Source organism: Theropithecus gelada, chromosome 10, assembly GCF_003255815.1.
Source record: "Theropithecus gelada isolate Dixy chromosome 10, Tgel_1.0, whole genome shotgun sequence".
NCBI lineage: Eukaryota > Metazoa > Chordata > Mammalia > Primates > Cercopithecidae > Theropithecus > Theropithecus gelada.
Genome location: NC_037678.1, coordinates 2,299,834 through 2,326,214, shown reverse-complemented (window position 1 = coordinate 2,326,214; position 26,381 = coordinate 2,299,834).

Sequence of the window (26,381 nt, the reverse complement as noted above, 5' to 3'; positions counted from 1 at the left end):
TACAGATAAATGAAATGAATGACAGAAATATTACAAGGAGGGAGAGAAGAATTTGGAATGCTACATTATGAAGAAACAATGCCTTTATTACCCATGGAGTAATACAGCGTTCTTTGAAAGTGGACTTAGATTAGTTGTAAATGTATATTTTTTATGGATGCAAATTTTGTAAAAAGGGAAATCACTGATTTTTTTAAAAGAAATATAATTGATATGCTAATGCAAAACAGAAAATGAAATAACAGAAAATGCTCAATTAAAACTAGAAGAGGCAGAGAAAGAAGATAAGATTAAAAATAGAAGCAGGCTAGGGACAGTAGCTCTTGCCTGTAATCCCAGCACTTTGGGAAGCTAAAGAGGAGGGGTTGCTTGAGACCAGGGTTTTGAGACCAGGGGTTTAAGACCAGTCTATGCAACATAGCAAGACCCCATCTCTACAAAAAAGTTTTTAAATTAGCTGGTCATGGTGGCCTGCACCTATAGTCCCCGGTACTCAGGAGGCTGAGGTGGGTGGATGACTTGATCGCAGGAGCTGGAGGCTACAGTGAGCTATGATCATGCCAGTGCACTCCAATATGGATGACAGAGAGAGACCACAAGAAAAGAAGGAAGGAAGGGAGGGAGGAAGGGAGGAAGGGAGGAAGGGAGGAAGGAAGGAAGGAAGGAAGGAAGGAAGGAAGGAAGGAAGGAAGGAAGGAAGGGAGGGAGAAAGAGAGGGAGGGAGGGAGAGAGGGAGGGAAAAAAGAAAGGAAAAAAGAAAGAATAAGTATAATGAATAGAAAACAGTTACAAATATGGTGGATGTTAAGGCAGCTGTATCAATATTCACTTTAAATGTGAATCATCTGAATATACCAATTAAAAAATCAGATACTGGCTGCTCTGCCTATGGAATAACCATTCTTTTATTCCTTTACTTTCTTAATACATTTGCTAATAATAAATAAATCAGATACTGTCAGAGCAGATTTAAGAAAAACAAGACCCAACTATATGCTAGCTATAAGAAACCTATTTTAAATGTAAAGGCACAGATATATTACAAGTAAAAGGATGGAGAAAGATGTGCCATGCTGCTAAAACTGATCAAAAGACAGCTTGAGTAGCTATATTAATTTGGGGCAAAGCAGACTTTAGAACAGGAAAAAATGTTATGGATAAAGAGAGCCATTACATAATGATAAAGAGGTTTGTCCTCCACAGACACATAAGAATCCTTGATGTGTATGCACCTAACAACAAAGCATCAAAATAGGAGAGGCAACACTCCAAGAACTGCAACGAGAAACAGACAGATCCACTAATAAAGTTGGAGACTTCAACACGCTCTGAGTAATTGACAGATCCAGCAGGCACAAAATCATAAGGATATACTTGAACTAAACAGCACTATCAATCAACTAGATCTAATTGACATTTATAGAAGACTTCACCCAACAACGGCCAAATACACATTCTTCTCAAGCACACATGGGACATTAACCAAGATAGACATTCTGGGCCATAAAACACACCTTAGCAAATTTGAAAGAATATAAATCATAGAAAGTATGCTTTCAGACCACAAGAGAACTAAACTAGAAATCAATAACAAAAGCTAGCCGGAAAATATCAAAACATCTGGAGATTCAATAACACTGCTAAATGGTACATGGGTCAAAGGAATCTCAAGAGAACTTGTAAAATATTTTGAGGAAAATAAAAGTATGACCCATCAATGTTTGCGAGATGTAATGAAGGCAATGCTTAGAGGGAAATTGATAGCACTGAATACATATATTAAAAAAGAAGATCACAAATCAGTATTCTAAGTTTCCACATTAAGAAGCTCTAAAAAGAAGTACAAATTAAGTTTAAAATCAGCAGAAGAATAGACTAATACAAATTAGAGCAGAAATCAATGACATTTAAAACTGGAAATCAATACAGAAAAATCAATGGCATTAAAAGCTGGTTCTTTGACAAGATCAATAAAAGTGATAAACCTCTAGCCTGGCCAACCAAGAAATAAAGAAAGGCAAATTACTTATCTCAGAGATGAAAGAAAGGGCATCCCCACTGATCCCATGGACATTAAAAAGATAATAAAGAAAGGTTATGAACAACTTTGTGCCCACTACTAGTTATCAACTCTAGTTATTTACCACTGCTCTTAATATTATAGTGGCAGTCCTAGTTAATGCAATAAGACAAGAAAAAAGGAAAGATACACAGGCTGGGAGAGAATAAATAAAATGCTACTCGTTTACACATGACATGATTGTCTACACAGAAAATTCTAAACACACACACATAAACACACACACACACACACACATACACCACACACACCCCTCTCAGAACTCATGATCAATAAAGCAAAGTCACAACCTTGTGACTTTGAGTCAATATACAAAAGGCAGTTGCTTCCTATACATGCTATCTACGAGAACAATTGGAATTTGACACTAAAAGCACATCATTTCCATTTGCATCCCCCAAAGTGAAATACTGGACTATAAATCTAACAAAATGTGTACAAGATTATGGAAGGAAAAGAAACTCTTATGAAATAAAAGAAGACCAAAATAAATAGATGTTCCATTTCCATGGATAAAAGGTCCTAATATTGTTAATGACGTAGGAGGCAGAACTCAACTCCGGAGGCAGGACTTGGACTCAGACCAGATTGAAGACTGGCCGAAACAGGGAAGAGGTGAAAACGTCCCTTCATGAGACATGCCCACTATGCCATGGCAGCACCCAAAACGTCCTGCCCCTTTCCATGACAATGGCCTGACAACCTGGAAGTTATCACCCTTTTTCTGGAAATTTCTGCATTGTCTGCTCCTTAATTTTGCACATAACTAAAAGTGGGTATAACTATGCCTTCAGCATTGCCTCTGAGCTGCTGCTCTGGGCACACTGCCTATGGAGTAACCCTGCTCTGCAAGGAGCAACACCTCTGCTGTTGCTGTACACATCCGCTTCCATAAAAGTTGCTATTTAACACCACCAGCTCGCCCTTGAATTCTTTCCTGGGCAAAGCCAAGAACCCTCCTAGGCTAAGCCCCAATTTTGGGGCTCCCCTGTCCTGCATCATTAAGATGTCCATTTTTCTCACATTGATATACAGAGTCAGTGCAATCCCAATCAAATATCTCGTATGTTATTTTGTGGATATTGAGAAACTGATTCTACATTTTACGTAGAAAGGCAAAGACCTAAAAGAGTCAACACATTACTAAAAAAAGAAGAAGAAAGCCGGGGGACTGATTCTACCCAACTTCAAGACAAGCTATAAAGATGCAGTAATCAAAAGAGCATGGTATGAGAGAAAGAACAGACCAATAGATCTATGGAAAAGAACAGCAGAACAGAGCGCTCAGAAATAGACCCACACAAACACAGCTGACCTTTGGCAAAGAAGCAAAGGCAATTCAATAAGAATGGCTGCTCTTTTCTATGAATTACTGGAGTAACTGGCCGTCCACATGCAAAACAAAATGAATTTAGACACAGACCTTACATCATTCACAAAAATTAACTCAATATGGATTGTAGATCGATGTGAAAAATACAGAACTATAAAACTTCTAGAAGATATCACAGGAGAAAATCCAGGGAGCCTTGGACTTGGAGGTGACTTTTAAGATGCCATGCCAAAAGTCTGATTTAGGAAAGAAAAAAATTGATATGTTGGATTTCATCAAAATTTGAAACTTCTGCTCTGAAAAGCACTGTTAAGAGAATGAAAAGACAAGCCACAGACTTGGAAACCACTGTGGCAAAACACATGTCAGATAACGGACTTGTATTTAAAATATACAAAGAAATTGTTTCACTCAATTTCCCAAAGTTGTTAAACTCAACAATAAGCAAACAAACCCAATTTTCAAATGAGCAGAAGACCTGAACAGACATCTCACCATCGGAGACATACAGATGGCAAGTAAGCATAGAGGGAGATGCTCACTATCATTTGTCATTAGGGAATTGCAAAATACAACAACAATGGCACACTAGTACACACCTATTAGAATGACTAAAACTCGAAACACTGAAATAGCCAATGCTGGTGAAGATGTGAAGTAAGAGGAACTCTCATTCATTGCTGGTAAGATGCAAAATGGCACAGCCACTTTGGAAGACAGTTTAGCAGTTCCTCACAAAGGCAAATAGACCCTAAACATACTCCTACCACACAGTTAATTAGTAATTGTGTCTTTAGAGAAACAAAAGCTTCACATCACTACCTACGGCAGTTTTATTCATAATCCCCAAAACTGGAAGCAGCTAACCTGTCCTTCAATAGATGAATGGATACAGCCTTACGTTGGAATATTATTCAGTGATTAAAAACAAATGAGCTATCAAACCATAGAAGGACATGGAGAAATGTTAACCGCATATTGCTAAGTGCAGTAAGTCACTCTGAAAAGGCTGCATATTGTATGATTTCAATTATGTAACATTCTGAGAAAGGCAAAGCAATGGAGATAGTAAAAGTTCAGCGCTAGCCAGAAGTCTGAGCTACAGCGAGGAGTGATGAGGAGGTGCAGCACGGGGGATTTTTGTGTGGAGCACGGGGAATTTTTATGTGGAGCACGGGGAATTTCTATGTGGTGAAACCATTCTGAAGCACAGCAATCAGGGGTAACTGCCATTATGCATTTGTTAAAGCCCAGAGAGCTTTACCTACAACACAGAGTGAACCTGAATGTAAACTATGGGCTTTACTTAATTATTATGTATCAATACTGGTTCATTAATAGTAACAAATGTAGCAAGACTTTAATAATAGAGAAAAGTAAGGGCACAGGTGGGAACTCTGTGCTTTCTGTTCGATAAATCTTTCTGTCTGTAAATCTAAAAAAAAAATAAGTCTATTAATGAAAAACATATATACTGAGAAACTGTGTCGGGTTTACAAAGATGAAAAAATTAAACAGTCACAGCCATTACTTCTAAGGATTCACTGTCTGTCAGAGACAGTATCATACGTCAGCATTTAAGGGGAAATCAGGAAGGACGTGAGGTGGGCAGCGCACAGGATGAAACACTCAGCTCCCTGCAGGAAAGGGACCAGGAAAGGCTTCTGTCAATGCTAAAGTGTCATGAAAACACAAGCCAGTTATTATATTTGGGGTTGTCGTGGCTCCTGCGGTATCTCACCAGATTTCGATATCTACTTGACTCAGCTCTGCAGCTTTGCGTATCCTCCCTCCCAGAGCTCCGGAAAGTAGGGAACGGGGGTTTTCTTCCAGGTGTTGTGGAAACCATTGGATAATTGTCATCAGGGGAGTTTGAAATATCATTCTGGCTGCTGTATGGTAAAGGAATTAAGGAGCAAGAGGGGAAGGCAACTCGAAGGCCAAGTCTAAGGTGAAGTAAGAATAATGGTGGCTGGGGCTAAAATGCCAGCAACGGAGACGGAGGGAGGGAAGCAGAGAGATTCAAGATGTATTCTGCAGGAAAAGTCAGCTTGCCAGGTCAAACAACTGCACAAGCCATCTGAAGGACAGAGAATTCAGGGATCATGCCTAGATTTCTGGCTTAAACAATTGCAAAATGATGAGGTTTATCAATCCGGGAAGCTGAGCATTGAAAAAATAAAAGCGTGGGTTAACAAAAATCGAATTTCTATGTTGCCAATATTAAGCCTGAGATGCACATTTTACATGCACGTGGAGATGTTACATCAGCTTCTTGATGCAGAATTATAGATGTTGACAAAGAACTTTGAGGCACTCCAACCTTTAAATATCAATTAAAAGAGGAGCCAGCAAAGTGGGTGCAATGAATAGCCCGGGGAAGAGAAAATAAACCAGGAGAACACACTGATAGAAAATCCAAAAGGAAAACGGCGAAAAGAAGGAAGGGTCAGCTGGATCCAATGTTGCTGTGGGATCCTGTGTGATAAGAGCAATGACTAATGGACTTGGCAATGAGAGAAATCACTGGAGATTTTCTCCAGATCGACATTGTGAGGTGGAGGGGACAGATGGCCAGAGGGAGAGAAAGGTGGAGGACAGAGCAATGGGAAATGGATGAAGGGTGAGTGAAAGAGGAACTAGGTGTAGATGGATCGATGGAGGGAGTGGTGGATAATTGGATGGATGGGGGAATGGATACACAGATAAACTGAGGAAAGTGAATAATCAATCGAGTGATCAATTTATAACACAGGAGATGCATTGATGAAAGATAGTGCCCAATAAGGTAAGATGAAGGAGAATTGAAGGAACCTGATGTTATGAAGTAGGTTTCATTAGGTCAATTGGAAAGGTGGCATCAGGAAAGCCATAAATGAACTGCTTCAGAGTCAGGGAGGACTTAGTTCAAAGACGGGAAAGAAAGAGGATTTTAGAACCACTGATCCTTAGTTCACGTAGCATAATTTAAACATTTATGGATTATTAAGGGCCGTTTCCATTAAGGCAACAGAAATGCAACTCAGACTCAATTAGCAAAACAGGAATTTATTGTTTTGAGTAACTGGGACGTCTCGAGGTCAGACCCATCTTCTGGCACCACTAGATCCAGACTCCCAGGCGTCCTCAGGGCCTGCTGCTCTGCCTTCCTCCAAACTGACTTCATTTACGAAAAAAAATGCTAACAGGGATGACTTTTCCCGCAATGGGGCAAAATTAGCTCTTACTGGGCAAAAAATCTTAGTTATTATAATGGTTTTGGGACCCCACAAGGGGCCCCAGTATATTAAAATATATATATATCATATATATTATATATAATAATATATATTATATATAGCACATATATTTTATATATAATTATATATTATATTATATATAATATATTTATATATAGCATATATATGCTATTAAAACTTAATGCAGTGGGTGGGAGTGACTGCAGTAAAACTGTCTAAAAATCACTTGATGGGTCAATAATAAGAAAAGATTGAGACACATCAATATAGGGACAGGCTTTCCCACAGGTGACAACAGGATTCTATCCTTCTAGGAGGTCAAGTTCAGATAGAAGACAACATCCCTTCCTAATGGTCCAGCCTAAAGTCCTAGGGCTGCCTGTCAGCCAGCAGGTTTGATCCCGAGCCTGGCACTGTGTCTCTGAGTAGCCAGGAGTCAGGCCTATGACCACACTGGGGCTTTAGGGAAGGCATCAACCTCACCTGAACAAGAAGAGGGAGTGTATCGCCCCCTCCAAAAAACTGATGAAGGTGGGAAGGGGAAGATGATTTGGAATGGGTAAAGACCAAAAGATGTGTGTCCCAGAATGGTTGCATGCCAATGAGGTAGAGTGGAAGCCTGTGGCTACGACGGGGGGAAGGCTGTCTGCTTCTCAACCTGTGGCTGGTGAAATGTGTGCAGAATTGATGTGGATCAGCTCCAGACAAACATTTTCAGGGCCCTGATGCTCTATCTCCTGTGGCACCACTTTTGAAAGCACGTTGGGAGATTGCTCTTCTGTACACCTGTCTCCGAGGCTACAGCAGCCCCTGACTATGTACTCGGTGAGAAGCAAGCTGCGTTCAGCCACTGGCCTGGGGGCATTTTTGTTACTACAGCATAACCAGGTCTATACCGACAGCTACACTTGGCAGTAACTGTAAGGTACTGCAGACTAAGAACTTTGCTTTATGACACATGATTTAATTAAATGAGTTAGCAAACACAAGAAATATAGACCAATGGAAAGATAACGGTTCCTTAGAAGTTTGTCTCTAACACATGATTGTTCACTTTGCATTGTCATGCCAAGCCATCATTCATGGCTGAATTCTTTTTTTTTTGATGACCTCATTTAGTGTCCCTGGGCATTCCTCAAGTAAGAACCATGTGCTATAGATGCCATGATTTCTTTCCTAGTGTTTGTTCTGAGCACCCTCTGGGTGTCAGATTCTGGGGCAGTCACACACCCAGTCAGTCCACAAATCTTTATCAAGGCCTATTATGGGTCAGGTAACGAGCTAGACTCTAAGAATAAAGTGTGAAACAGAGACTTACTGAAAAAGAAAAGAGTCATAGACATCTGATGACGTGGCTTTTTGCATAAAACAGCAAGCTTATTCTGTATAGTTCGTGTGTTATTGACTTCAAAACTAACTTAAATGAGTATCGCTGATGAATCAATGACTTGCGACAACTTGGGGCAGTGGGTCTTAATGAATTCAGATTCCTAGGCCCCACCCAGCACCTACCGAATCAAAATCTGGAGGTTGAGCCTAGAAATTTGGATCTTTGATCATGTATTCTAGGAGACTCTGATACATTCCAAAATGTGAAAATCTTTGCTCCAAGTTGTAATTAGTCATTGAAACATCAGTGAGAATGGGTGCCAGACCCTCAGTAAGCCAAGTACTGAGAATGGTACTGAGGAAGCATGCTTCACTCAAAACCTGTCAGGAGCACTCTCTTGCAAAATGATGAAAGATTTTTCAAGGAAAATAATAAAAGCTTTGCTCTAAAAGTCCTAATGTCTATGGAGACACTTGGTGTGCGTTATGTTGCACCAGCTGCTTGGCTATGTCCACGTGAAACAGCCTGGATCTGCCTTGAGATGGCCTTCCTCTGAGTGTTTGGCTGCCTGCCTCTCACATGAAGCTTCAGGGCTGCACCTCTGGAACAAGAGAGAGACAAGGAGTAGAAGATATTTCTGGGCCAGGCACGGTAGCTCACACCTGTAATCCCAGCACTTTGGGAGGCCAAGGCAGGTGGATCACCTGAGGTCAGGAGTTCAAGACCAGCGTCAACATGGAGAAACCCTGTCTTTACTAAAAATACAAAATTAGCCAGGCGTGGTGGTGCATGCCTGTAATCCCAGCTACTCGGGAGGCTGAGGCATAAGAATTGCTTGAACCTCATTGTGGTTTTGATCTGCATTTCTCTAATGACCAGCAATGATGAGCTTTTTTTCATATGTTTGTTGGCCACATATATGTCTTCTTTTGAAAACTGTCTGTTCATATCTTTTGCCCACTTTTTGATGGGGTTGTTTGCTTTTTTTCTCATAAATTTGTTCAAGTACCTTGTAGATTCTGGATATTAGAACTTTGTCAGATGGGTACGTGGCAAAAACTTTCTCCCATTCTGTAGGTTGCCTGTTCACTCTGATGCTAGTTTCTTTTGCTGTACAGAAGCTCTTTGGTTTAATTAGATTCTATTGGTCAAATTTGGCTTTCGTTGCAATTGCTTTTGGTATTTTTGTCATGAAGTCCTTGCCCATGCCTGTGTCCTGAATGGTATTGCCTAGGTTTTATTCTAGGGTTTTTAGAGTTTTGGGTTTTACATTTAAGTCTTTAATCCATCTTTACAAGATTGGTGGGAATGTAAATTAGTTCAGCCATTATGGAAGACAGTGTGATGATTCCTCATGGATCTAAAACCAGAAATACCATTTGACCAGCAATCCCGTTACTGGATATATACCCAAAGGAAATAAATCATTCTACTATAAAGACATGCACACATATATTTATCACAGCACTGTTTACAATAGCAAAGACATGGAACCAACCCAAATGTCCATCAATGATAGACTGGATAAAGAAAATGTGGTCCATATACACCATGGAGTACTATGCAAAAATACTATTAAAAAAATGAGATCATGTCCTTTGCAGGGACATCTTTGAAGCTAGAAGCCATCACCCTCAGCAAACTAACACAGGAACAGAAAACTAAACACCACATGCTCTCACTCATAAATGGGAGGTGAACAATGAGAACATATGGACACAGGGAGGGGAACATCACACACCAGGGCCTATTGGGGGTTGGGGATCACAGGGAGGGAGAGCATTAAGACAAATACTTAATGCATGTGGGTCTTAAAACCTGATGACGGGTTGAGAGGTGCAGCAAACCACCACGGCACATGTATACCTGGGTAACAAACCTGCACATTCTGCACATATATCCCAGAACTTAAAGTAAAATAAAAAATTTTTAAAAAGATTTATTAAAGGTATTTGCTTTTTTTAACCAATGGATGCTATTATTTTATTCTGTGAAATAAAAAGCCACAAAACCAAAAAAAAAAAGAGAAATTTTTGAACTTAGCTTTTATATCCTTGAATACAGAAAACATAGTAGTTACAATAGTTAAATATTTAATAACCCTAATATTTGGAGTTCTTGTGTGTCTACTTCTATATGCTCGCTATTTCTCATAGTTTTCACCCATGTTCTCTTGTCTCATCATGTTCCTAGTTATCATTGATTACGTGCTGAAAATGGTTCTTGAAAACAGTTCTTGAAAACTTGCTACAAACATTGTTTGACACTTAGGGTAATAGTATCTACCTGAAAAGATAGTTTTTGTTTGCTTCTTCCTAGCACCAAGGGACATTACTGATCCAGAACCCTCTTAATCCAATTCAGTCTTGAAGATGTACTGGGCAACTTCCATCATGAGAAACTAAGCTATGGTCTTTGTGGGACATTTTCATTTCTGATTCTCTTTTACATCTAGGCTATAGTGCCTTTGTTTCCCAGTCCAGTGCACCAAAAGTTTATTAGAAACCCTCAACTTTCAACACCCATAAGCCCAACTTTGATCACCCAAGGTTGTCAAAGCAGCTCTGGGGCAGGCACCTTCATAATTGAGAGACAAGTCACTAATCACAGAAAATTTTTTGTCAGAAACCACGCAGGCAAGATAACAGTGGAGTTTTTTCGGTGTTGAAAGAAAAACTCAGAACTCTACATCCAGCCAATTTATCCCTCAAATGTGAATGAGAAATCCTCTGGAACGAACAAAAACTGCGAATTCACCACTATCAGACCCGCTCTGCGAGAAAGGGCCAAAGTTGTTTTTCAGGGAAAAGGAAAATGATACGTGTGAGACACTTGGGTCTGCGTTAAAAAAAGAAAGGATGTCATAAGAAACCAATGAAAGTTAAGTCTATTATTTTTTATTCTTTATTGATCTGAAGATAATTGCTTGATTGAAATGATAATAGTAACAATATATTGGATGATTATAGTATATGGATACATCGTCACACGTGATGGGAAGAACTTAGAATATAGCCACACCACATGAAACAGCATGGTGTCATTCGAAGACAGATTTTAAATATTCAACAATACACAACAATGAAACTCCAGCACAATCACTAAAAATAATATAATATGCTAAGAAAGGAGATGAAGTTCTAAAACATGCTCAGTTAAAACCAGAAAAAAACAAGAAAAGAAGGGAAATATAAAGAAAAAAGAATAAATGTAATAAGTAGAAATAATTACAAACATATGAGGTATTAATCCAACTATACAACACAACTATACAACACAACTACACAACACTACTACACAACACAACTATGCAACACAACTACGCAACACAACTACACAACTATGCAACACAACTAACACAACTCTGCAACACAACTACACAACACAACTATGCAACACAACTACGCAACATATCTATGCAACACAACTACACAACACAACGATACAACACAACTACACAACACAACTGTGCAACACACTGTACAACACAACTATACAACACAACTACACAACACAACTATGCAACACAGCTATACAATACAACTACATAACACAACTATGCAACACATCTATGCAGCACAACCATGCAACACAATGATGCAACACAACTACACAACACACTTCTACATAGCACATGAGTCAAAGAAGAAGGCTCAGGAAAAGTTAAAATGAACTAAATCTTACTTTCAATAATCACTTTAAATGGGAACATTCCAAATACAGCAATTCAAAGACAGAGAGCATCATAATGGATTGCAAAAAAGAAAAAAAAAAAGATCCAACTTCAGCAGGTCCTCAAATAATGTCATTTTGTTCAACATTGTTTCATTACAATGTTGATGAGAAAAAAATTGATTCCCAACTGCAGCTACTGTCCATGTGGAACTTACGTGTTCTCCCCATGTCTGCCTGGGCTTTCTCCAGTTATTCCAGTTTTCTCCCACATCCTAAAGATGTGCGTATTCAGTTAATTTGCATGTCTGAATTGTGAGTGTGGAGGGCTGTGTGGGTGCGCTCTGAGACGGGAGGGCGTCCTGTCCTGAACTGTGTGAGTGTGGAAGGGGGGTGTGGGTGCACTCTGAGACAGGAGGGCGTCCTGTCCAGGCATGGTTCCTCCTGTGCCCTGAGCTACCAGGCAAACTCCAGGCACCATGACCCTGAACTGGAATAATTGGGTAAATAAATATCTTATTTGTTTTTATTGATCTTTCTTAAGTGTATGTATAGCTCACATTAATTTCAGTGTTTAGTATTAATATTGGGGGACTTTCTTGAGAAGTTTGGTGTTTTTGTGAACAGAAATACGCTGTAGGAACAGAACTCTTGTTTATACCAATTCTCTGGGGTAGAACTGGTTTCATTATATGTCCTTCCACGTAAAGTCACAATTTCTAAGAACCTGTCGACAGCGCTAAGTGAGAACGTACTGTATGTGTTGTCTACAAGAAATCCTATTTTAAGTATAAAGACTAGAATAGATCAAAAGTAAAAGGATGGAGAAAAATGTACCAAACTAGCACCAATCAAAAGAAAACTTGAGTAATTATATTGATTTCAGACATAACAGACTTCAGAACAAGAAAAATAATACGGGTGAAAAAGGGGCATTATGCAACGACAAAGGGTCAATCCTCTACAAATATATAACAATCATTAATGTGTATGTACCCAGCGAGAGACAGTCAAAATACTCAAGGCAGAAAGTGACAGAACTGAAGAGAGAAATAGACAAATCCACTGTGACAGCTGGAACCTTCGACACCCTTCTGCTGGTGATAGGTAGATGCAGCATTCAGAGGGGACGTGGTTGCACTGATCGCCTCAATCATCCAACTTGATTTAATTGGCATTTGCAGAATGTTGCACACAATAACAGAATACACTTTCTTCTCAAGTTCAGATGAAACTTCCACCAAGATAGACCACATTCTGGGCCATAAACGTACCTTTAAATTTTTTAAAAACTAGAAATCAGATAGACTACGTTCTCAACTAACAATAAATTTAAACTAGAAATAAATAGCAGGAAAATATCTGGAAAATCCCAAGCCATTTGCAGATTCAACAACACACTTTTAAATAGCACAGGGGTCGTCCGGGCTCAGTGGCTCACACCTGTAATCCCAGCACTTTGGGAGGCTGAGATGGGTGGGTCACCTGAGATCGGGAGTTCGAGACCAGCCTGGCCAACATGGTGAAACTCCATCTCTACCAAAAATACAAAAATTAGCCGGGCGTGGTGGTGCATGCCTATAATCTCAGCTACTTGGGAGGCTGAGGCAGGAGAACCGCTTGAACTTGGGAGGTGGAGGTTGCAGTGAGCTGAGATGGCACCATTGCACTCCAGCCTGGGCAACAAGAGAGAAACTCTGTCTCAAAAAAATTTAAAAAAAATAAAAAAAACACAGGGGTTAAAGAAGGCTCAAGAAAAGTTAAAATGAACTAAATGAAATGAAAATGCAACATATCAAAGAGGCATTCTATAAAAGTCCTGATCAGTATTCTTCAAAACAGGGTCATCAAAAACCAGGATAACCTAAGAAACTGGAAGAACCAAGACAGCCCAAGGGAACATGATGACTAAAAGTAATGTGGGATCCTGGAACAGAAAAGGAATGTTCATGAACAACTCAAAAATCTGAATAAGGTATGGATTTTAGATAATAACACTGTATTTACATTGATTCATTCATTACAATAAATGTGCCACATCAGTGTAAAATGTTAATAATAGGAGAAATGGGAGGTAGGATATAACATGACTCTGTATCTTTGCAATTTTCTTTTAAACTTGAAACTATTCTAATGTTTTAAAGTTTATTGTATAAAAATATAACAATCAAATTTGTGGGATGCAGTGAAAGTGATATTTAGAGGGAAATTTATAGCATTGAATGCGTGCATATATCAGAAAGAAGAAAGATCTAAAGTAAATCATCTATTCTTCACCCTCAGGAAGCCAGAGAAAGAAAAGCAATGGAAGCCTAGAGCAAGCAGAAAGTAAATAAATAACAAAAAATACAGCAGAAATCAATGCATCTTAAAAATGAGAAAACAACAGAGACAAATCAATGAAACCAAAAATAGGTTTTTTAAAAAAAATCAATCAAGTTGGAAACCTCTAACTAGTCCATCCAGGAAAATAAGGGAGAAGATGCAAATTACTAACATCGGAAATGAGAGAGCTGTGTCTTTGTAAGGTCCCGTGAGCGTTAACATGGAATGCGATGAAGAACTGACTCCACACCTGCAAATCTGGTAACTTAAATACAGGGGACCAAATCCTTGAAGTCTACAAACTATCAAAATTCACACGTGGAGAGACAGAGAACTTGAATGGCTTTATATCTATAAATGAAATTGAATCCGTCATTAACAGCCTTCCAGAAAACGAAACCTCAGGTCCAGATGGTTCACTGGCAAATCCTATCAATCTTTTAAGGAAGGAATGATACCAATTCTTCATATTTCTGCCAGAAACTAGAAGCAGACAAAACACTTCCAACTCATTCTACGAGATCAGCATTACCCTAATAGCAAACTAGTTAAAGATGTTAGAGAAAGGAAAGGAAAATTATAAACAAATCTCACTCAAAAGCACAGATGCAAATAGACCTAACAAGATATTAGTGAAACGAATCCAGCGATGTGTAAAACAAATGATACGCCACAGTTAAGTGGGTCTTACTCCAGGCATGAATTATATTCCTTTTTCAAAGTTCCTCACCACTTTGTTGACTTTCTAACCTGTTAATAATTTGTGGTTTCTATTGCACACAGCTGTTGTCCTTGTCGTCGGAGGGCTTGTTGGATCAACTGAGCTGGCCCGCCATAACCAGAAGCAGACTCTTTGGTCTGCCTTTATTCCACTTTGAATTTCCCAGCATGTGGCAAATTCCTGGGTACTCAGGAGGGATTCATTAAATATTAGATAATTAAGTAAATCAGTAAGGAGATGATATGGTTAGGCTTCATGTCCCCACCCAAATCTCATCTTGAGATCCTGAATTGTAATTCCCATAATCCCCACATGTCAAGGGAGAGACCAAGTGGAGGTAATTGAATCCTGGGGTTTGAATTTCCCAGCATGTGGCAAATTCCTGGGTACTCAGGAGGGATTCATTAAATATTAGATAATTAAGTAAATCAGTAAGGAGATGATATGGTTAGGCTTCATGTCTCCACCCAAATCTCATCTTGAGATCCTGAATTGTAATTCCCATAATCCCCACATGTCAAGGGAGAGACCAAGTGGAGGTAATTGAATCCTGGGGGCAGTTTCCCCCTTGCTGTTCTCCTGATAGTGAGTTCTCAGCAGATCTGATGGTTTCATAAGGGGCTCTTTCGCCTTTACTTGGCACTTCTCCTTCCTGCCGCCTGGTGAAGAAGGTGCCTGCTTCTCCTTTACTTTCCGTCATGATTGCAAGTTTCCTGGGGCCTTCCTAGCTAAGCTGAACTGTGAATCAATTAAACCCCTTTCCTTTATAAATTACCCATTCTTAGGCAGGTTTTTTTTTTTTTTTTTTTTTTTTTTTTTCTGAGACAATGTCTCACTCTATCGCCCAGGTTGGAATGCAATGGCACGATCTTGGCTCACTGCAACATCTGCCTCCTGGGTTCAAGTGATTCTCCTGCCCCAGCCTCCCACGTAGCTGGGATTACAGGTGCACGCCACCACGCTGGGCTAATTTTTGTATTTTTAGTATAGATGGGGTTTCACCATGTTGGTCAGGCTGATCTTGAACTCCTGACCTCGTGATTCACCCACCTCGGCCTCCCAAAGTGCTGGGATTACAGGCATGAGCCACTGCACCCGGCTGGAAGTTCTTTATAGCAGTGTGAAAATGGACTAATACAGGAGACAATATGTCTTTTTTTACTTTTTGTAGTGACTGCAATACATAAATAATGTTTTCATACTTTTTCTAGTCTCTGAGCTTCTGAAATGTGGGAACGTTGTTCTTTCTCACACATGTAGCTTAGACTAAGCCTGAAATTTTGTTTGGCATTGAGATAGCTGGGATGGAGCTATACTGAAGGCTGTCCGGTGGTGAAAGGCTTGCGTTCTTTTTACACAAATTGCATGCTTCTGAAGCCAGATAACTGGTGTAAGTTGAGTTGATTGTATTTGGATTAGTGGGAGCCCAGAGGCGGGGGAGGGTGGGGCAGGGGAGAGAAGGGCATTAAATAACAATGAGCTCTGAGAGGTGAACAGGGGATGGGAAGGAAGGTGCATGTGCCAAGGCCCTGCGGTAGGCAGCACAACCTTCAGAAGTGAAAGTCAGCCGGGTGCGGTGGCTGGGCCCGGTGGCTCACGCCTGTAATCCCAGCACTTTGGGAGGTCTAGGTGGGTGGATCATATGAGGTCAGGAGTTCAAGACCAGACTGGCCAACATGGTAAAACCCTGTCTCTACTAAAAATACAAAAATTAGCCAGGCCTGGGGACTCATGCCAGTAATCTCAGCACTTTGGGAGGTTAGGCAGGCAGATCACATGAGTTCAGTAGTTCAAGACCAGCCTGGCCAGCATGGTGAAACACTGTCTCTACTAAAAATACAAAAATTAGCCGGGCGTGGTGGTGGGCGCCTGTAATCCCAGCTACTCGGGGGGGCTGAGGCAGGAGAATTGCTCGAGCAGAGGTGGTAGTGAGCCGAGGTCGTGCCACTGCACTCCAGCCTGGGTGACAGAGTGAGAAAAAAAAAAGAAAAGGAAGAAGATGATGATGACAGAGAGGCCAGGCAGGGGGATGGACTGGGAGAGAGGGTACCTGTCAGCAGGAGAAGCGGGTAGAGTGGATCATGAGGCCACGTGGGGCCTGAAGGCCACGTTCGAAGGGTCGGGCTTTAATCTAAGAACAAGGGGAAATCGTAGAAGGAAATTCAGCAGTAAGAAAAGCTGGTTTATCTCTTTATCTGCAGAGGTGCTGGGAAGACCTCATGGCAGTTTTGACTGGAGCGGTGAGAGTGAGGACTAAGGGAAGACAGAGGCTTTTGGATTCATTTAGGAAATCAACAAGACATGGCAGTTAATTGGATGTTGGGAAGCAGGTAAAGAGGGGGATATGTCTGGAAAAATGCCAAGGTTTACAGTCGGAGTCACTGAAATTCAGGAGACAGTGAGCCAGGCGTGGCTTGGGGCGAGATGATTTTGACAATGAGAAGAGAAAGGTCCCAAGCCCAGCAGCAGCGAAGGCTCCACCTGGGGAGTGCCTGAGCTGTCACCCTGGGAGCCTGTGCCCGCCTCTGTGGGTCCCACTGCACCCTCCATGCCATGAACTTAGTTGCTGACCCGCAGTTCATAGCCAGGCAGGAAGGAACAGAAGCCATGGAGGGCCTGAGGGTGTGGCCAGCCAAGCCCGTGCTGGGATCCATGTTGGAAATGGAGATGGGATGTATGGGGCAACAAAGGGCTCCTGGTGCGTTACTGAGGCATCCTGGGCTCCCACGGGCGTCACACGTGGATTTTGTGTGGAAGTGTCCCCAGGCTTCGTGTCCCAGGCTCAGGGCACAGCCAGCACCAGTGGTTGGGAGGTTCAGGGAGCATTTTCCAACAGTCAGCAGCTAAACTGCTGAGCCCACCACCCCTGGCCTGTCCCAGGGCAGGCTGAGGGATTCTGTTAGCATTCGCAAGTGGCACATCCCCGAGGGCAGGAGGCAGCCCCTCTGGCCCTGTGATGTGTGGATCTGCAGTACCTGGTCAGTCCCGCATCATGGCTGATACACACTGACATTCCACAAGGAACTTGTAGGCAACAAGCAAAGCCAAAGTGTGAAGGCTCCCTACCCGAGAGACGCACCTGACAAGGCCAGCCTCAAGCTAGGACCCCCTCAGCACAGCAACACGACCGGCTCCCACCCGCCAGCCGGCATTTCAGCCTGGCTGAGAGCCGCAGACAGCCCACCTTGGTGTAGGCTCACTGCCATCCAGCAGACGGGGCCTCCAGCAGGCTGCCCAGAGCCCTCGTGGGTGGCGTGCGTGGGTGGGTGAGGAGGCAGGCTCTCCCTCTCAGACAATCCCTCCCTGTCCTGAGATTGGCTCCGGCGACCATCCCCAGCGTGGGCTAATGCCTCTGTGTCTTTGCCCAGCTGCCTCTCTTCTTCCTTCAGGATTCCTCCCCAGAAATGCGGAAGGGGCCCCACGAGGGCCCACACAGGGCATCTGCAGTCTATTGGGCTCAGCCCAGAGCCAGTAGCACCTTGGAAGTCTGTGGTCATAGTCAGTCCTTCACTCACCTGCTTGGAAAAGCAGCACTGAGCACCCTTGTGGGGTGCCAGGCCTGGGGCAGCCACTGGGGCACCAGGGAAGCAGTACCCATCCCCAGTCCCTGCTCTGCAGACGACCTGGAAAGTGGGATGCATTTGCTAGAGTGAGGGGTCTTTAGCCTAAAGGACACCTTCCGGGCCCCAGTGACAATCCCCATCCCTGTCAGCCACCAACCGCAGTGCCCAGCTTTTGTGTTCCCACTGTTCTCACACACACAGGGCTGATCTCGTTCACATGCTTGTTTCTGAGCTTATTGTCTGTGGTTGCACACACACCCACACGCAGACAGACACCTCGCCAGCCACACTGTGCCGTGATGCACCCAGGATAAACCCCCTGTTCAGCCATGTGGTTGTCATGGAACCAACAAATTCCACGTCTGATAAATAACACGAAATGCTGCAGGGTGGATGCCCAAGGTCTGTACCACAGGATTATCGATGACTGAAAATCTGAAAAGATCCAAAATAGCCCACCTAGGAGGAATTGCTAGCTGCCTGCAGCTGCATCCACGTCCAAAACACCTTTGTAAAAAGTTGTGCTCACATGAAAATAAATGACAAAGCAGAACGCAGAATCTTTATATCAGGGTATTACTGTAACGACAAATACAGGTGTTTATGACGTCGGCAATGCTTGGCTGGGGCCACACGCTGCAGCCATTGGGGGGACATCTCAGGAGCTGGGTCCCTGCATTCTTGTCTCAGCTGCACCCCTCACCTGCCGGGGCTTTGGGGAGCCAGGTAGCCTCCCAGAGCCCCCAGGGTCATGCATGAAATAGAAGCATCTGCCCCAGGATTGCTCTGGGAGTGAGGAAGGCGCCAAGTGAGGAAGACGCTGCACACAAGGAAATCAGAGGGAGGCCTGGCCCACAGCCCACAGTTAGCTCTTTTATTTTTTAAGACCAAAGAAAAAGTCTAGAAGGAAGTCTTTACCCCTAAAAAAGTAGGTATAGTTGTTTTGCTTGAGTAACTAGATCAGTTATTACTTCCTTTTAACTTTTTTCTGTCTTCCGTAACTTGCACGTTAACACTTTCACAATTGGAGGGAAACATATACCTCTGAGAAAGTGAAGTCTTTCCAGGACCAGCTCTCTCCGAAATCCTCAGGGCCAGGCAGCTGCCCGGGGAGACGGCCGGGCTGCACAGGCAGGGCTGCCGAGCTGAGTGCTCAGAGCCACTCCGGCCTCCCGCTTAGTCCTGTGAGAACCCTTCAGGCCTGGGGGCCACGGGAGGAGCAAGCGTCCCTCCTCTTCAGACAAATCCACTTCAAGTCACTTCATCCCCCTCTCTCTGAGAGATGATTGCAGCTGAGAGCGAGCCCTGAGGACGTGCCAGGATCCTCCAACGCCTTCTAGAACAAACACATCACCCGCCTGCCACTGCCAAGCAGCCTCAGAGCTGCAGGGAGGCGGGTGGCTCTGTTACTCCGGCTCTCTGCATTTCTTTTCTCTGTTTAAGCCTAAGAAGATCACCTTCCTCAGACGCTGTTCTAATCACCACTCTTTGGGGCTACGACAGCCCTCCCAGGTGTTGGGCAAACCATTATCTTCTTGGGATCACCCGGTATGCGGCATCCTTCCTCCCCCATCCTCTACCCTTGTGGAATCGGTGATGGGAGCTTGATAGCCTCCCGGGTCTGCTAGGAGGCTAGGACTGAAACTCGGTGGCCCATGCTGCCTTGGGTGGCTTTACAAGTGCTGACCTGAAACCTCTGGTGGACCACAGGCGTCCTGGGCAGATGTGGCTGATACGTGTGGTTTGCATGGTGTCCCCTCCAGATCGCACGCTGAGACGTGATCCCCAGTGTTGGAGGTGGGGCCTGCTGGGAGATGTTTGGGTCATGGGGGTGGACCCCTCATGAATGGCTTGTGGCTGTCCTTCTAGGAGTTAGTGGATTTTCACGAGATCTGCTTCTTTACAGTATGTGGCGTTTCTCCCCCAGCTCTTGTTCCTGCCACGTGATGTCCCCGCTCCCTCTTTGCCTTCCGCCATGATTATAAGCCTTCCCAAGCCTCCCCGGAATCAGAGGCCAACAGGATGCTTTCTGTACAGCCTGCAGAACCATGAGCCGATTAAAGCTCTTTTCCTACAAATTACCTATTCTCAGGTATTTCTTTATAGCAGGGCAAGAATGGCCTAATACAGGGGCCCCTTGGGCAAATGTTTTTAGTGCCTTGTGTTTTAGATGCAATTTCAGACCAATCACAACATATTTACTTCCTTTGTATGTGCCAAGCTTAGAAATGATGCTAGGGCAGTCTTGCAATGCCCAGGGCCCATCCTTCCAGAAGCTGGAAATCAGATTGGGATGGTTGGGTGGGAGCGTGTCTGAAGAACTCTGTAGGAGGCAGGGAAGGTGCCCACAGGCCCAGCCAGAGTCTCCTCAGGGCTGAAGTCCACCACACACCTCTGTCAATCCAGAGAATCCGGAGGGTCCCCTCATGCCAGCCCGAGCTGCCCCCACCTCAGCTGGTGAAGCATCTTTCCCCATCACCAGGCTGCAGGCTGCTGAGTGGGGAGGGATGTGGGCCAGTCTGTCTCTCTCCTCGTCCACCCCAGAGAGAGGAGAAGACAGTGGTGGGCTAGGCCTCCAAGAATGATGCCAGAGGAGACGTGGGACCTGGCCGAGATGTTGCAGGGAAAGCAGGACGTCAGCAGACTCAAAGAAGTTGGCCAGACCATCACGGAGGTGAGCAGACTGTCAGCACCTGCCGAGGTGCATCTCCTTCAGGCCTTGGAGCAGACGGTGCAGTGTCCTGGGAGGCCCACACCCAGTCAGAACCCGCGGAGGCCGCAGAGCTGCTCTTCAGCCCTCTCGGGGTCCAGAAAGAAAATGTCTCTGGATTCCATGGCATCCCCACCTAAGCGCACGCTAACCTCCGCCTGCACTTGCTGACTGTGCCTGTCTGCCTGGACGCCGCCCTTTCCATGTGGGCCTTGCAGGAGCCTCTGCACAGGGGAAGAAGCAGGGTCCAGCTTGGCGAGCTGAGCAAGAAAACGGCAGCGAAGGGGAATGAGCGTCACTGAGAGGGTGACCCTCAAAAGCAGAATATAGATTTTTTTTTCAAGAATAAAGCTAGACATGCACATGGACACGTGACGCCACCCAGGCAACCGCGCCAAGCCCACATTACAGAAATGTACCTGGGACCCCCCCAGAAAAGCACAACACGGAGGGAGGCAAAGTTTCCATGAGGCAGGGAGGGGGCGGGAGCGGCCGGGCAGGGCTCTCCACTTCTACTCATTTACATTTGTATTTTTAATTAAGTAATTAATTTTTTGAGACAAGGTCTCACTTGGTCACCCAGGCTGGAAGGCAACGGTGTGATCATGGCTCTCTGCAGCCTTGATCTCCCATGCTCAAGCAATCCTCCTGCCTCAGCTCCACAGGTAGCTGGCCCTACAGGAATGCACCACCATACCCGATCAATTTTTGTATTTTGTGTAGAGACAAGGTTTTGCCACGTTGCCCAGGCTGGTCTCGGCTTCCTGGGCTCAAGTGATCCTCCTGCCTTGGCCTCCCAAAGTGGTGGGATTACAGGCACCGTGCCCAGCCTGTTTATATTTTTAAGACCAAGAGCCTGGAGCAAGCATGGCAGAATGTGTATGTACGTTAGCCCCCAAAAGCAATGCGTGGGATGTGTGCTCATCTTTATTGTGTATTTCTTAAACATCCTTTAACCAAAAAATGCAGAACTTTGTTGGAAGAACAGAGCCTTGGCTGGATGGGAAGGGCTGTGTGTCTTGGGGTCTCCCACCTCCAGCCAACTGTGCACCTGGCCCAGAGTGCACAGGACAGGCTTTGGAGCCCTGGATGATTCTGTCACACACCGGCTGGGATGCTGGATGGCTCATGGGGCCTTTCCCTTCCTCCACAATCCCTTCACCCCAGTGTGGCACCTCAGGGTTTTCTGTGGGGTTTTAACATAACTATTTGCACATGAAAGCACTCAGAGAAGGAACCAAAAAGCAAAATAGAATTTCAGCTTTGTACTGTGCCCCAGTGCTGACATCTTAGCCTCATCCTTAAGGCTCCTCTCCTCCATCCCTGTCCTTTCTCTCTATGCTGGGGTAAAAGTCTACCTGGGGTGGGACTTGGGTGTACGTCGAACCAAGTCCAAATGCTCCCTCCACCCCCCTCCCCCCATCAAAAGGTGACACCAAAATTACCCACAGCCACAGCCTGCTTCCCTGACACACAACAGGCACTCTGCTTGTGTCCCACGATGAGAGGCTCTTGGCTGAGCAAGTGCCAGGGATATGCCTGTAGAGAACACAGGGCCACTCCTCTCATCCCGCCTGGGAGTCCTTCTGGGGTGGGCTGCTGTGAACGCAGCTGGGCCCGAGGTCACGGTGTTTTTTGCCTTGCTCTCCGCATCTCTCTGCTCACCTCTCCCCTGCCCTGGATTCATTCTCCAGGATGGCAGCAGCAACTCCAGACCTCCCCCCAGCCCTCGCACCCCGAGAGCCTAGCAGCCCTGGTGGAGACGCAGCATGGGGTGGGTTGTCAAGGACGTCGGCAAGATCTGCACCAGACCTTGTGGCGTGTCCACAGCCTGGAGTCCTCTGGTGGGTCAGTCCTGGGCCCACTGCCGGGGCCAGGAACAGGGGCCACCCACACGTAAACCCAGAGGCAGAACAGACCCAAGAGTGGGGGAGGGCTGGGCCCAAGAGAAGAATTAGCTGATAGAATCCATGCGTCCACCTCGGGTGTTCACCTGAGAGGTGCCTGGAAGCCCTTTCTTGGGGCTGCAGGAAGCCCAAGTCCAGAGGCGAGAGAGGCTGAGTGTGGGCTGCGGGGAGCTGCATGTGTGCACGCATAGCAGACGGACCCAAAGTCTGGGATGTGGAGGAGGCTGAACAAAGGAGGAAAGAGTGGGGACACCTCAGGGACCAAGGCCACTGACTGCCCAGGTCCAGACCGCTGGCTGTTTCCGGGAAGCAAGGTTGCTGCCTCCTCTGAAGGACGGTGCCACCTTGCCGAGCCTCTGGCAACTTCCAAGTTCCCACGTGGGTGGCCTCCAGCAGCAACAGGGGAGGACAGTGTCTAGCTCTGTGGAGGGAAGGAAACCATTTTCCTTTAGGCTCTCTACCTGGGTGTACCTGGGCTGGCAGGCTGGAGAGAGTGGGGCCTGGGGGGGAAATGCGGGAGAGACCAAGGCTGTGGAACCATCCTGTGCACAGATACAAAATGGAGGTGTCTCTGTTGCAGACACGTTCCCAACCCTGGACCCAGACACCAGAGTCAGGCCCAAAGGCGGGCTCTGACTGTCCACACCTTCTCCTGGATTCCCCCAGCAGAGAGCCCTGCGACCTTCATCCTCACATCAGGGACCAGAGAATGTTCCAGGCACACTGGCTGGCTCCCTGTGAGGAGGCCACACCCTGGCTTAGAAAAGCAGAGGCACAGTGACACCTGGGGACCCAGGGGGACGCAGCTGTGTCTCCTCCGCAAGGGTCCTGAGAGGGGGAGGCAGGAGCCACATGCAGGTGCACAGAGGAGGTGCAGATAAGGTAGACAGGGGAGGTGTGGACAGGGGAGATGTGGATGGGATGGGGTAAACAGGGGAGGTGCGGACAGGATAGACAGGGGAGATGTGGATGGGGATGGGGTACACAGAAGAGGCTGGGAGGTGTGGACGGGGTGGACAGGGGAGATGTGGATGGGGATGGGGTACACAGAGGAGGCCGGAGGTCTTCTAACTTTTCCTTCCCTTCAAAGTGGCCTGTCCTAAATTCGCCCTCAGAAAGTAGCAAGAAGGTGCAACTTTAGTGGAGCAAAGGGGCAAGTGTCCAGGGGACATGCCTCCTAGGAGGTGCCCAGGTCAGCCTCACTTTCCTTCCATCAGACACCTGCCAGCAGGTCACCTGCCCCTGGTCCCTCAGGACCCCCACAGGTGAAGGAGGAGCAACATTGCTCAGCCCCTTCTAGGAGCCAGAGCAACCAGAAGTGGCCACCTGCTCCCGCCCTCCCATGGAATTTTCCCAGCAGCACTGAGAAGGAGGCATCGTGTCTCCAGTTTTCACGTGGGGAGACTGGGCCCAATGAGGCAGACTGGCCATGAGCCCTTCTCCCATGTGTCTTGACATCCCAGCCAGGTTGGCTCACCGTGAAGAAAGAAGGCCTGGTGCGGGAGGTGAGAGAGGGGCTGTAGGGGGACCTGCCCACCTGGCCCACTGGTGCAGGAGGTAAGGGGGCCTGTAGGAGGTGAGAGGGGCTGTAGGGGGGGGCCTGCCCACCTCGCCCCACTCTCTGCTTGCTGGGCCGCTGTAGACAAGTGACTTGGCCACTCTGGCCTCTACCATCTGTCAAATGAGGAAATGAGCAGGGGTGATCTAGACTTCCTATCCCTGGAAGACACATGCAGGACCCAGAGCACAGAAACTGTTCTGTCCTTCCAGATGCCCCAGAGCTCCCAGGACCCTGATCCCACCACCCTGCGGTCCGTCCTTCCAGATGCTCCAGAGCTCCTGGAACCCCCAATCCCGCCACCCTGTGGTCTGTCCTTCCTCCACCTCTGGACATCAGCTTGCTGGAGCCATTCCCAGTGGCTATGCCAGGAGCCCTAAGACAGGTTGGGGACCCCACTGTGCAGCTCACCCTCTGGGGGCCCTTCCACCTTCTGAAAGACCATAAGGTCCCTGGGTCGCAGTTCTGCCACCTCAGATGGGAACGACAGCCCCACTTTGCTGCCTCCTGGGGCCGTGGAGCCTGGATTTCACGCTCAAGGGACCTCACTTTCAGGGCCTTCCTCCTGCTCTGTCTTGGGGCACACACCCAGTCCTCTGCCCTGTCACTCATGATCATGTGAGTCCACTGTGCAGATGCCGGAAAAGTGCAAAGGTCACGGCATCTGTGCTGGGCCCCCCAGGAGGGTGGGGGTGAGCCCAGGGCCACAGTTGTAAGCCCTCCAGCATGGGTCCACCACCTCTGTATTGCTGCGGGAATGTGGCGTGGAACGAGCCATGACACCCACTTTCTGCCATTTCACCTGCATTGTACTGGAAGGACAGGCATGAGCTGAGAGCCAGAGCGATGCCAGGACTGGATGCCCGCCGTGGAGAGGCCGAAATTCCTGTGGCGCAGGCTGGCCTCACCCAATTCCAAGCATCCTGGGGCCAGCCTGGCTGACAGCGCTGGCATTTAGATTCAGAACGTGCAGCATCTGTGCTTTCTCCCGACCGACCCAGCACTGGGCAGGGACAGCCGGCCGCACACTGGAAGCTAATGTTTGAAGTGACAACATAGGCGACATCACAGACGCAGAGGGCTGCATCCAGGCCCCAACAGGCACAGGGCACTGGGTGCCAGGCCCAAGGGGAGTAAGATTCGGGGACGGGTGGGACAGGGCATCACACGACCTCTGCCCACAGGTTCTGAGATACTTTCCGCCAGCCCAGGAAAAAGGAGGACACTCCTGTGCTTTCACAGGGAGCAAACCCTCTTCCCAGGGTGGCTCCCTCTTCTAGAAAGTCACTTCAAGAGAAGCTGACCTGCTGGGGGCTTTTTACAGCCATGGCTCAGGCAGCCCTTTTGAGGATAAATGGTTAAGAGCTTTATTTTTCCATAAATTAGCAAGAGAGAAAAACCCGTAAAATTTGTCAGTAGGCTTCAGAATTGTGCTATTTTCAAACAGTACACATCGGGGCGTGCTTAGAACCATATGGTATCTCAGTGCCGCTAACTCAGACAGCCTGTGCCACAGGACACTGAGTGCACAGGGGCTAACGGTCAAGTGTTGACTGCCCTGCCTGGCGCCCTGGGGGTTGCGACCCTCATTGTGATAAGACAGAAGATTAAAGCAGATCTTGTGCCGTGAGTGTGAAATCTGTGCCAGGCCCGGGGTGAAGGTTAGCCCAGGGAGGCTAAGGATCTGGACCCAGGTCACACGTCTAAGAAGTAGCAGTGAGATCCAGCCCTCGGCTCTCCCGCGGACACTGCAGCGGTATTTACTGTGAGTGTTGAGGACCCTTTGTCATGCTGGTGTGGGCAGCTGGTGCTGGCTGGATACGCCTGGAGTCCGGTGAGGTCAGTGGCTGAGAGTATCCCTGAAGATCAGGGGACAGAGACCAGGCATCTGACAACCACATATCTGCAACCCCAAGGGACGAGCACATACCCATTTCAGGAAT